The sequence below is a fragment of the Dipodomys spectabilis genome, unplaced genomic scaffold, assembly GCF_019054845.1.
Source record: "Dipodomys spectabilis isolate Male_0828 unplaced genomic scaffold, ASM1905484v1 ptg000480l, whole genome shotgun sequence".
NCBI lineage: Eukaryota > Metazoa > Chordata > Mammalia > Rodentia > Heteromyidae > Dipodomys > Dipodomys spectabilis.
In genome coordinates, this window is record NW_024871157.1 from 1,530,930 (window position 1) to 1,542,935 (window position 12,006).

Here is a 12,006-nt window from a genome sequence, read left to right on the forward strand (position 1 = left end):
CAGGCTCCTGAGTAGCTGGGATTACAGGCGGGTGACACTGGTACCCAGCTTGAACTTCATTTTCTTTGGGAAAAAGAAACTGATTTTCACAGAACTATGAGAAGACAAAATGAAGTTGGTGGTTAGAGAAGACTTGCTTTCTGTCCTGACGACAGGGGTGTCTCAAGGAATGGATTTGCCCAGAAAATGTTTTCCATAATGTCCTGAACTGTTAGTGCACAGCCACAGCCCGCAGAGCGGGACCACCCGAGAGCGTGGTCCTTCTGTGGGCACTCACTGTCCACCACAGAAGGACGGCCGTGTGGCGGGTGCCTTGTCCACCCTTCTGAAGGCCCTGAAGGTGGGGGGCTCTCAATGCCTACGCCCCAGCACCTGCCCTGGCTCCCCTGGCTAGAAATCCCCCTGCAAGCTGGACTCCTTCAGCCTCACTCCATGACCCCCAGCCCAGCACTAGGTCCACACCGGGTCGGGGGAGGGAGGAGGCCAAGATGCTGCTCACTGGTAGGTGTGCAAGACCACTCTCGAGGTTGCAGACCGCTCCCTGGACTTAATGAAGAGATGAGTCCTCTTTAAGGCTGAGAGTCAGCTCTGAGGCAGCTGCAAGAGTTATGAAGGAGAAAAAGAAAGCCTGCAAGCCCATCTTGCTGTTCCCCCCGCCATAGGAAGTGAGTCTCCATAGCCAGGAAAGATCCCAATTCCAAGCCCTGGCCTCAGCCTTGCAGCTGCTGGGAGGGGCAGAACACCTTTCAGAGTGAGCAAATGGGCCCCAGGGTGTCAGCAGAGTCCCCCAGCCTGGGCAGGAGCTCCCTCCCTCCCTCCTTCCTTTCAGTCCCTATCACTGTCATAGCTCGGTCCTTCTCTTTGAAGACAGAGGAGTTATGGTAACACTCCTGACTGCAGGGAGCCAAGAGGCAAAGACTACACCTGGCCGTGGGGTCCCCAGGCCAGTGAGACCAAGTAGCAAGCCAAGGTCTTGGAAAAAGAGAGCACTATGGGAAAATCGGCTCATCCACACCTCACATTTAGGCAAAGGGTAGGAAATTTTCTGAATCCATAATCCAAAAAGGTGATGGAGGCGGGAGGAAGAGTTCACCTGTTACATTAGTATTTGAAGTGAAGCAGCGTTCAAAAGTACAGAGTGTGAGAGGAAGAGGGTAATTCCTACAAAGGAGCTGTTGGCACTCTGTGGCGGTGGCTCAGGCCTCTGTAATCCTAGCTAGTCGAGAGGCTGAGATCTGAGGATCTTAGTTAAAGCTAGCCTGGGCAGGCAAGTCCATGAAATGCTTGTCTCCAACGAACTACAAAAAAAAAACAAGCTGACGGAGTGGAGGTGTTGGCCAAGTAGTTGAGTGTTAGCTTTGAGCAAAAATGCTCAGGGACAGTAAGTGCTCAGACCCCAAGTTCAAGCCCCAGCACCCCCCCCCAAAAAAGCTTTAGAGAGATACCTCTTTTGTGTATTATTGATGGTTTGACTACATAAGATGAAAAAGCTCAATCAAACAAAAGTCAATCAACAGAGTTAAAAGCTAAGTGTCAACCTGAAGTGGAGACGGTGAAGAGCAGTTATATCTTGAAGAACAAGTGTCATTGCTGAGAAATGTCTTTTTGCTATGAGATCTGCTAGGCATTACCTAAATCAAAGGACCATGCTTAGCCTCACTGCGGTGGCTCGACCTGACATCATGTGCCTTTGATGTAAGCACCACCAGAAATGCTTAGCCTAAATCCAATTAGGCCTTTTAGGCCCCGGTGTGGTTTATAGGAAGTACGGAGTTCAAGTACCTCACTACAGCTGGACAGCTATAAATTCAAATGCACAGAATTGCAAGTTTCTGAAAATAGTCTTAACCTTGTGACCACAAACAGGTGAGCCACCTGCCCCCCAGGGGAATAGCTGTGTCCTCCCTGCAGCTGGGAATCCCTCAGCAGCTGGATCTCAGGCGGGGAGCTGCGCTGAGGGCTGGTGAGATACCGAACTGACCAGAGTCAGTATCAGAAACCAGGCTTGCAGGCTCCACTCCTTACCTTAAGGGAGCTCAGCCAGAGGAATGCCTGCTCTTGCTGATTACTCCTGAAGCCTGAAACACTGCACACAAGAAAGACAAGAACAGGCACCAGGCCAACACCGTTGGGTGGGAGGGCAGTGGTGATAGCAGCAGACAGCCAGGCCAAAGCAGGTGGCCCATGCATGGGGCGGGCAGTGCCAAGTGAGGCCAAGGCCGCGGGTGAGCGGCATGATTCCTGGAAACAAGATGCGGTGGGGCGTTACCGAGAGGCAACGCTGGCTGTGGCCCAGCCAGGTTCAGGAGAAGCCTGGGAGCCCACAGGAGGAGAGGCGCAGGCGTGGCTGCAGTGAGCCAGGCGGGCACAGGGGAGGCGCCTGTCCCTGCTGGGGCCGGCGGGCCTCCTCCACTGCCTGCACACACAGGGGCAGAATGGAGGAAAAGAAACCAGTTTCTGGATACCAGAGCAATTCAAACCAGACCAACTGGCACTCTATGCAAAACAATGGTGGCTTTGTCAGGAGATTGCAACAGCCCAACAAGAGCCAGCTGAAAACCTGTCTTCCCCTCCTCATTCTGACCCCTAGTCCTGTGACTGGAACATCATGCTGAAAACATGAAAAAGCAATCATGCACATATAGTAGCATCTGCTCACCCACGTGACACAGGAGGGGGCCAGCCGGCTCACACACAGCACCCAGGGCCCGCGTAAGTCGTGTGATCTGCTACCCCAGGACCCAAATCGGGAGCGCATGTACGTCTCACTCACTGAGAACCCCCAGTGATCCGGCCACACAAGGACAAAGGATGAAAGATCAAGGTTTTCTACAGTGCTGCCACACTAAGTTCCAGAAACAGGAGAAAAATTGGGGTGACTTCCGTATCTCTACAGGGTCCCAGGAGCTGCTTCCCTAGAGTCTGCTAGTTCAGGAAGCAGAACTGGAGGCTGGAGAAAGAGCAGCCCAGGGTTTCTACCTCACACCACATCCTGCCCCGCTCACTTTCTCCCAAGAGTACCAACTGGGACAGTCACCCCCGACCTCCACAACACACCCAAAGCTCACTGGAGCCAGCAACCAGCACAAAAAACAAAGATAAGCAAACAGACTTATCAGTGGGAAAAGCAGCTGGCTACACACAGGCCAGGCCTGCTCCACTGGACTCAGCAGGTCTCTAGTAGCTCCCTGAGAAAGAAGGATCTGGAAGAATCAGTGCACAGCACAGGTAAGCTTCACCTGCTCTTAGGTACTGGACACAGACAGCATCAAGGATGAGCCAGAAGGCAGCTGACAGACAGCCGGCACCCTTGCTCTTGGGAGAGCAGGCTTCCAGATGAGCGTAGCCATCTGTAAAGGCTTCTGATGAGGGAAAAACGAATTCCAAAGAGCATCTGAAGATTCAGCTGACTGATACAGCGTTTGCTTAGCGGATCAGGCCTTGGGTTCAACCCGCAGCCTCACAGTTAAAATAACCATGTAATCAAAACAAAGTGTCACAGAGACAAATCCAACTGACAGGGAGCCAGGCTGAGTGAGTGCAGGAGGCCTGGGAGCCCAGCCTGTGCATCCCCTGATCAGGAGCAAGCGTGCAGCGGCGGACAGACACCTGAGCCTGCATCTCCAACCAGGGAGGCCAAGCACAACGGAAGTCCTGGGGTCTTGGATCACCAGTGCAGGCGATGGGTCAGAACCCTTCTCAGGTAAGCAGGTTGGGGGGGGGGGTGCGGCGGCGGCTGCCAAGATGGAGATGAGGCGTGTCTCAGGACTCCACGCATGTTTCAGCCTTCCCCAGATTCAGTAACTCACTGGTGTGTGCATCCACGGCAGGCCACCGTCATGGGTGGCCTCATCACTGATCATCCACCAGTCCTTCCTCTGCAACTGCACCCTTCACAAAGCTCTTGCTTTGCCTGGTTCTAGAACCACAAGGGCCACGGACAGCATTTACAACCCATGTCACTGTCACCCCCTCCTCGGAGGCTGGTCAGCCAGCAGGGCCGGACAGGGTCATGAAGGCTCCTTTTGGCAGCTACCAACCATCCACTGTCCACACTCCTCAGCCAGCTGCAGGGACAGATGTGAAAATACAACTATGTGTTCTAATTTTTCTACATGAAAACAGAACTGTAGCTTAAAGGAAAAGTTTAACTATTTCCAAGTTAAATAAAAATTATAGACATAAAAAAATTATAGACATAGAGGAAAGTGAGCTGCACAGTAAGGCTCTAACCTCAGAAAACGGCCCTGCTTTCCATCCAAGCGGCCTCCTTAGAGTTAGTGCCTCTGGTCAATAAAAATACTCGATCCCAGTGCAGAAGTAATGGCACTTGTGAACCATAAAGCTAAAAGGAGAAAAAGAGCAAAAAGGAAAGAAAGAGAATTGGAAGGCCTAAGGAACGGCACAGTGCGTGTGTGGGTGTACAGGGCACCAAATGGGTACACTCACCACTCCCTAGGTCCACACACACACACACACACACACACGCACACGCACACGCACACGCACACACACACAGATGTGTAAGGGAATAAGAGCATGCAGGTTAGAAACTTTAAACCAGACGCCTACTCAGTAAAACTTAAAAGTTATAATTTTGTTTCAACTATCAAGTCAACTGTTTGAAATTCTGGGCAAGATTTGTCCCTTTTCTGCACCCCAGAACTACTCTATGAGAAGAGCCCTACTATAGCCAAATGTGGGTAAGTTGAGAGGTAACAATTCAAGAAGGAATGAAAGGCACCATTAACCTAGAGCCCAAGAACTTCACAAAACGGATAGCGAAGCTGCCACTGACACGTCAGAACTGCCTGGAATCATGGCTCGGAGGCCCGCCTCTGTCTATCTCTGGAGTTTGGAATCACAAGATTACAGTCCTGTGACTTCAAACAGAACAGGAGCAAAAAGGTACACATGCCTAAAAACCTGTCCTTGAAAGGGTGAAAATGCCCAAGAAGCACTGCACCCATAACCTGACTGATGAAACTGCAATTCCTTTGTGCAACTCCTCAGAGTAAATATAAAAAACCTTCCAGCAACAGCATACCACCTTTATCACTTAGGCCAGGCTCACTCTCAATTAAGACTAATAAATTCATCTCCCCCGGAACATTTCATACCCCAACTCTGACTTTAAAATACAACCCGAGAGGCTGGGAATGTGGTTTAGTGGTAGAGTGATTACCTAGCATGCATGAGGCCCTCCCTGGGTTCAACTTGGTTCCACATAGTCAAAAAAATAAATAAAATTAATTTTTTAAATTATATGTGGTACCAGGCACCGGTGGCTCATGCCTATAATCCCAGTTACTCAGGAGGCTGAGATCTGAGGATCGAAGTTCAAAGGCAGCCCAAGCAGGAAAGTTGATGAGACCCTTATCTCCAATAAACCACCAGAAAACCAGAAGTGGCGCTGTGGCTCAAGTGGTAGAGTGCTAGCCTTGAGCTGAAGAGCTGAGGGACAGCGCCCAGGCCTAGAGTTCAAGATCCATGACCAAAAAAAAAAAAAAGTAGGGTCAGGAACCAGTGGCTCACGCCTGTAGTCCTATCTACTCAGGAGGCTGAGATCTGAGGATCACAGTTCAAAGCCAGCAAACTGGAAGTGGCGCTGTGGCTCAAGAAGCACTCACCTTGAGCTGAAGAGCTCAGGGACAGTGCCCAGGCCCCAGAATTCAAGCCCCATAACAGACAAAAAAAAAAAAAAGGACAGATTTCTGGGCCAAGGTGCTCTAGCCTAGCGGTAGAATGTGTGTGTGGCATGTATGAGGCCCCAAGTTCAAACCTCAGCAGAGCCCTTGCATAAACTGGGCATGGAAAAGCTAAAAATCAAGATTAGACAGGTCTGCATGCCCCTAGAAGCCAACTCGAGTCCTCCCCTTCCCAACCCCTTAGCTCACAACCCTGTCCTCCTCTTCAGAACCAGGCCTTTTCCTGCTGTACCCTCCTGGTCTCTTCTGATTGATTTCTCTACTTAAAGACCCCTGGGATTACACTGCCGCCTCCCGCCCCCCCCCCCCCCCCCCCCCCCCCGCAGATAATCCAGATAATCTTGTTATAAAGCCTGCTCATCAGCAAAGTTAATTCCATCGGTGCCTGTAACTCCACACAGCCATGTAACATAACACAACACAGTCACAGGCTCCTCGTGCTGGGTCTTCTTTGAGGGGTAGGTTAACTTGTTTACCTTACCAGTCCAGGGATGCCACAAATGCCAGCCAATAAAGGCTTATCCTAGCCAGGCGCCATTGGCTCATGCCAATAATCCTAGCTATTCTGGTGGCTGAGATCTGAGGATCAAGGCCTGAAGCCAGCCCCGGCAGGAAAATGCATGGGACTCTTACCTCCGATAAACTACTCAGAAAAAGTGGTGCTGTGGTTCCAATGGTAGAACAGCCTTGAGCACAAAGATGCTCAGGGACAGTGCCCTGAGTTCAAGCCCCACGCTGACTAAAAAAACTTATCCTGTTGTACTCCACAGTAACATCCCCTAGGGCACCTGTCTACAGCAGCTGTCTCTGTAGAGTTGAAGGAAGAAAAGTTTACAGTAACATTGGCTTGCAGGTCCCAAAGTGAGCCCCTCCCAAGACAACACTTCTCCATGACACACGGCATGTGGAGGACGTCAGGCTCCACGGGGACGTCACAGGGGAAGATGGTGACCGCACAAGGCTGGAGCACACAGAGGCAAGGCTGCAGAAGCCTGCGCATGCCTTCACTACAGGAAGGCTCCTATCACAAGGCCATGGGGGCTCGGGACTTCCTCGTCCGTGGGCAAGAGGGCACAGGGAAGGCAGGGAGCAGCCTAGACACTCACTCCCCTATCCTGGGTGCCTCGTGTGCCTTCAATCGCAGGGGACTGGCAGCTGCAGCTCCTCCCTCCCACAGCTGCAGACTTGTGAGCACGTGAAGGAAGCACCTCTAGCTCAGACAAGTGGCCTAACCTCGCAGCGACAGCAGTTCACTTCCAAGCTCAACGAGTGTTCAACCACCTCCTGCCCACAGGGTCACTGATTGCTCAAGATCACAGAAAGAATCTGAAACCTAACGGCATTCCGTTAGTGCGAGTCCTTTCTTTAATCTCTTCACTCAGACCCTCTTCCCAGTCCTAGCAACCCTTCCTTGTCAGCCTGCCTCTGAATAAAATGGAAATTTGCTCCTGGACTACTGAAGGGAGAGAGGTTAGAGGAGCAAGGGCTTCCTGAAGAAAAGAATCCGTAACTTCGACAGCGAGCATGAAGAAGTGGGGAAGAGCACCGAACGTAACTTCCATAGACCCTGCTTAACCCATGCACCAGGCCCAGCGCTGCTGTCAGCCCTTACCAACTGTTCGGTAACTGTGGGTGCTGGTCCCTCCTAGAGACTGCTCTCCTGTCTAGCAGCAGTCCCCACGCCAGAGCACACCTCTAACAGCATGGGATCTAACATTTCAAGCCCAAAGAGAACTTGAGAAGAAAACCCGGCTTACCAGTGGTACAAAAGAGGAAAACTAAGTTAGTCATCTGTGTGAATGGCTTCCTAATGGAAGTGCTAGATGTTCCCTAAAATTTGGAGGACACGGTGGCCTACCTGTAGCCCTGTAGGGGAACCGCTCACCCAGGGCTCTCATGAGGTCGCAGCCCCCATGCAGAACAGTAATGCAGGCCTATCATCTGAGTAGCCAGGAAGCTAAGGCAGGGAGAACAGGAGTTGGCGGCCAACCTGCTTACATTTCCCAGAAAACTACTGCTTAGCAGCAAATACCTACAAAGCCCATCTCCTCCCCTCTGAAACATTCACACCAAGGCTCTCGGACAAGGTAAAGAAGTAAAAGCGAAACCAACCACAGAAAGCTGCTGGCCAGGCTGTGCACAGCGCGTGCGTGGGGGACGCACTCGTGCGGCATTCCTTGAAATGCTAAGAGGGCAAGAGCCATGAGCGGCCCTCTAGTGCATGGCTCCACTGAGGGCCGCAGCTGGAGCCCCGTCACACCAAGAACGCTCCTGTTTAGAACCGAGGAAGGCACTTGAAAGCCACACAGACCCCAGTCACTAGGATTGTTTTCTTCAATTTATAGAGGGGAAACTTAAGCTCCTAATGGATTTCAGGGTTTGTTTATTGTTGTTTTGCTCTGTTTTGCTTTGGTTTTTGTTGAGATGCAGTCTCCCTATGTAACTCATGCTGACCTTTAACTTGAGATTCCCCCTACCTCAATCTCCCTGGTGCTGTGATTATAAGCCTGCACCACCATGCCTTGCTCTGTGTATGTGTATGTGCGTGCGCGCACGTGCGCCCACACATACACATACTAGAGCTTCAGTTGAGCGAGGATGTTTAGGTACACTCTGCTACACTCAGCCTGGTAAATCTTTTTTTTTTTTTTTTTTTGGTTGGTCGTGGGGCTTGAACTCTACGCCTGAGCGCTGTCTCTCAGCTCTTCAGCTCAAGGCGAGCGCTCTACCACTTGAGCCACAGCGCCACTTCCGGTTTTCTGGTGGTTAATTGGAGATAAGAGTTTCACAGACTTTCGGACTTTCTGCCCGGGCTGGCTTTGAACCGCGATCCTCAGATCTCACCCTCCTGAATAGCTACTAGGAATACAGGCGTGAGCCACCTGGTAAATCTTTTGCCTAGTATTTACCAGATACTGATGTTTTCACTAAATTCCTACCCCTTGGGGCCCCTCTGTAGATGGCTCACTCACAAGCTTTCCATCCATTAATCCTCATTTCCACCCCGCAAGGAAGTCTTATCTGCTCCATTCTCTAGGAGCAGGCAGGTAAGACAGACAGGGCTCAAACTGTCAGCCCCAGTCATCTACCTGATGTCATTAGCCATCTAGGATTTTCCTTGGGGATAGTCAAGTTCTTCTCCTTCCAGGTCCCAAATACTGAACACAGGTTTTAGGGCCTAATCAAGACTACAAGAAGTGGCACTGTGGCTCAAATGGAAGAGCGCTAGCCTTGAGCAAAACACAGCACCTAGGCCCAGAATTCAAGCCCCAGGAGCAGCAAAAATCAAAATCTACATTTCAGTTTTTCAAATGCAGCAATGGCACTCACTGGACACCATGCTGAAAATGAACTATACAACTTGTGGGTGGGGATGGGAGGGGAAAACAGAGCGAGGGAAGGGATGATGTTTTCTTAAGAAACATACTCTTGTTTTTTTGTTTTGGCCAGTCCTGGGACTTGAACTCAGGGCCTGAGCACTAACCCAGCCTCACTGAGCCACAGCGCCACTTCTGGCCTTTTCTATTTATGTGGTACTCAAGAATGGAACCCAGGGCTTCATGCATGCTAGACTACCACTAAGCCACATTCCCAGCCCCACAAAATGTACTCTTTACCCGATTTAGGTAACTGTAAGCTCTCTACATTATAACAACAGTAAATATATATTAAAAAAAAAAAAAAAAAAGACTACAGCAGCCACAGAGCTACTTAGCATTACAGAATGAAAAGGGCATGGATTTTAAACTGAGTCTCAAGGAAAGTGGAATCCCATCTCACAATCGCATACTTGGCAGGCCACTGAGCACACTCACGCAGCCCAGTCCCTAAACACTCTGTGGCTCCACTGAAGTCAATTCTTGTCAGACAGGTCAGGAGTCAAAGCATTCAACATTCTGGAACAGACTGTGCTCAGGATCCCTAGACCACTTCTCAGGACTGGTTTAAACACACACACACACACACACACACACACACACACACACACACACACACACACGTATATAAAACCCACAACTTCCCTTGTACTTGGTTCCTCCCCAAAGGGCTGTTGGGCCTCATCTGGAAACAGCTGGGAGGCAGAAGTTAACAGGAAGCCAAACCGAATGAAAAACCAAAACAAAACAAACAACAACAACTACCAGAGTGTGCCCAGGAAGAGAGGCCAGGGACAGACCGGCAGCTGAAGTCAGAAACTGAGACGCAGAAGAGAGCCGATGCTCTTCCTCTCAACCCAAGAAGAAGAAACCTGGACATACAGCGCCGTAAGTTCTGACCAGAACAGCTTGGAGGCTGCCCCCAGTCCTCCCAGCCCACTGCAGACCCAACCTCTCTGAAAGCCAGGTGGTGGTGACAGGAGAGTTGAGGTTAGAAACCAACTTTTCTCTAGCTCCTTTGTCAATCTGTACTAAAGAAACTCAGGGAGGGCTGGGAAGGTGGCTCAGTGGTAGAGTGCTTGCCTTGCATGCATGAGGCCCTGGGTTCGATTCCTCAGCACCACCTAAGCAGAAAAAGCTGGAAGTGGTGCTGTGGCTCAAATGGTAGAGCACTTGCCTTGAGTTGAAGAGCTAAGGGACAGCACCCAGGCACAGAGTTCAGGCCCCACAACCGACAAAAAAGAAAAAGAAACTCAGGGAAAAGCCGGATGCTGGTGGCTCATGCCTATAATCTTAGTTACTCAGGGGGCTGAGAGCTAAGGATCTCAATTCAAAGCCAGTCCAGGCAGGAACGTTCATGAGATTCTTGTCTCCAATTAACCACCAGAAAACCGGAAGAGGTGCTAAGGCTCAAAGTGGTAGAGCGCTCACCTTGAGAAAGAAAAAAAAAAAAAAAGAGCTCAAGGGAAAGTGCCCAGACCCGGAGTTCAAGCCCCATGACAAAAATAAAAAGAAAATAAAAAGAAAAGGGAGGGGGGAGAGAAAGAAAAAAAGAAACTCAGGGAAGGCCTCGCACAGACAAAGAACATCTTCAGGAGACATTTCCAGCAGATCTCACCGCAGGCCTGAAATTTTTCTGGTGCTATTTAGTAAGTCTTTAGGACATCCAAACTGAGGGCAAAGGTGAGACTGGCTGATTCTTCCTTTTGCAGCGCTTACTTAGATGGAGACCTTTCTAGCCTATACCTCCTATGAGTTAAGCACCATTCTCTCTCCCTGATGTGTACAGTTTATATTAAAAATTTTTTAAAGAGGATTAAGTTTTCTTAATACATTCCTGTCTTTCACCTCTGGTTTTGTGTGAGAAGGCACTAATGCACAGCTTATGCAGCTTTCTAGCTGGGTTTAATTCCATTGGAAGTGCTCAAGATTTGAGAGCGGAGGATGCAGAGGGCTACAGCCCCAGTGCCATTTGTTTTAAGGGCAGAGGAACATCTTCACAGGCTGGGTGCCAGCTCAGACTGGCAAGACCTGAGAAGCAGAGCAGACTGGCCAACATGCCACGTAAGGGTGAGTGGAGGGAGAGCTGTGCTACTGGCACATAAGTCATCAGGGAACCCTCACGAAAGAAAACAAGGGTGAGAGGTACGTTGTAGGAATGTAACATAGGGCAACTCATCATTTATTCCAGAGTGGAAAAAAGCCATCCAGAGTCAAGTATCTAGTATTTTAACTATAAGCAAATACATAATAAACCCAGAGCATTGAACACACTAGGCAAATTCTCTACCACTGAGCTACAGCCCCAGTCCTGAACTATGTTTTAACTTGGATTTATATAGGGCTTACTATGGGGGAAGAAGCACCGAGGATGTCTGCTTGAATCCCATGAGATTGAAACCAGCCTGGGTAACATAGCAAGACCCTGTCTCAAAAAAAAAAAATACCAAGAAGGTCCTGGGTAATCCTCCATTCTTCACACTGTTTCTGGGCTCTCCCAGGAAACTTTCCTGTGCTGTCTGCTAGCAGAGCTGAGGCAGGCAGCCAGAGCCAGTGCAGTTACTAACGCAAAAAGGTCCAACTCAGCAGGGAGCCCATCCGGAGCTCCAGCTAGGCTGGGCTGCTCAGGCCACTGCAGTGAAGCACGCCAAAGTTCTGTGGTTGAGGAAGAAAAGTCACCTGAATCAAATTTCTAATAGACACGCATGGGGGGGGGGGGGGGGAGACTGTTAACCCTCAAGGGCCAGATATTTGTGACTTAGAATAAAGGGATCTTAGGCGCAGAGCAAGTCTACAAGAAAGGATGGTTCTGCCGCGTCACACCCAGACACTGACATCTGCCTCATATGAGGTTTCAGGGCTGGCCAGAAAACCCTCCAACTTGCCAGGAAAACAGACTGCACCTCCAGAGGCTGTGACCC

At 50.2% G+C, this 12,006-nt stretch overlaps 1 protein-coding gene across 1 annotated transcript in view; it reads right to left on the reverse strand.

Annotated features, from left to right (window-relative positions):
* Nucleotides 1–12,006, reverse strand: part of LOC122098487 (MLX interacting protein) — a 35,127-nt gene that overhangs the window by 22,024 nt on the left and 1,097 nt on the right. The window lies entirely within an intron of this gene.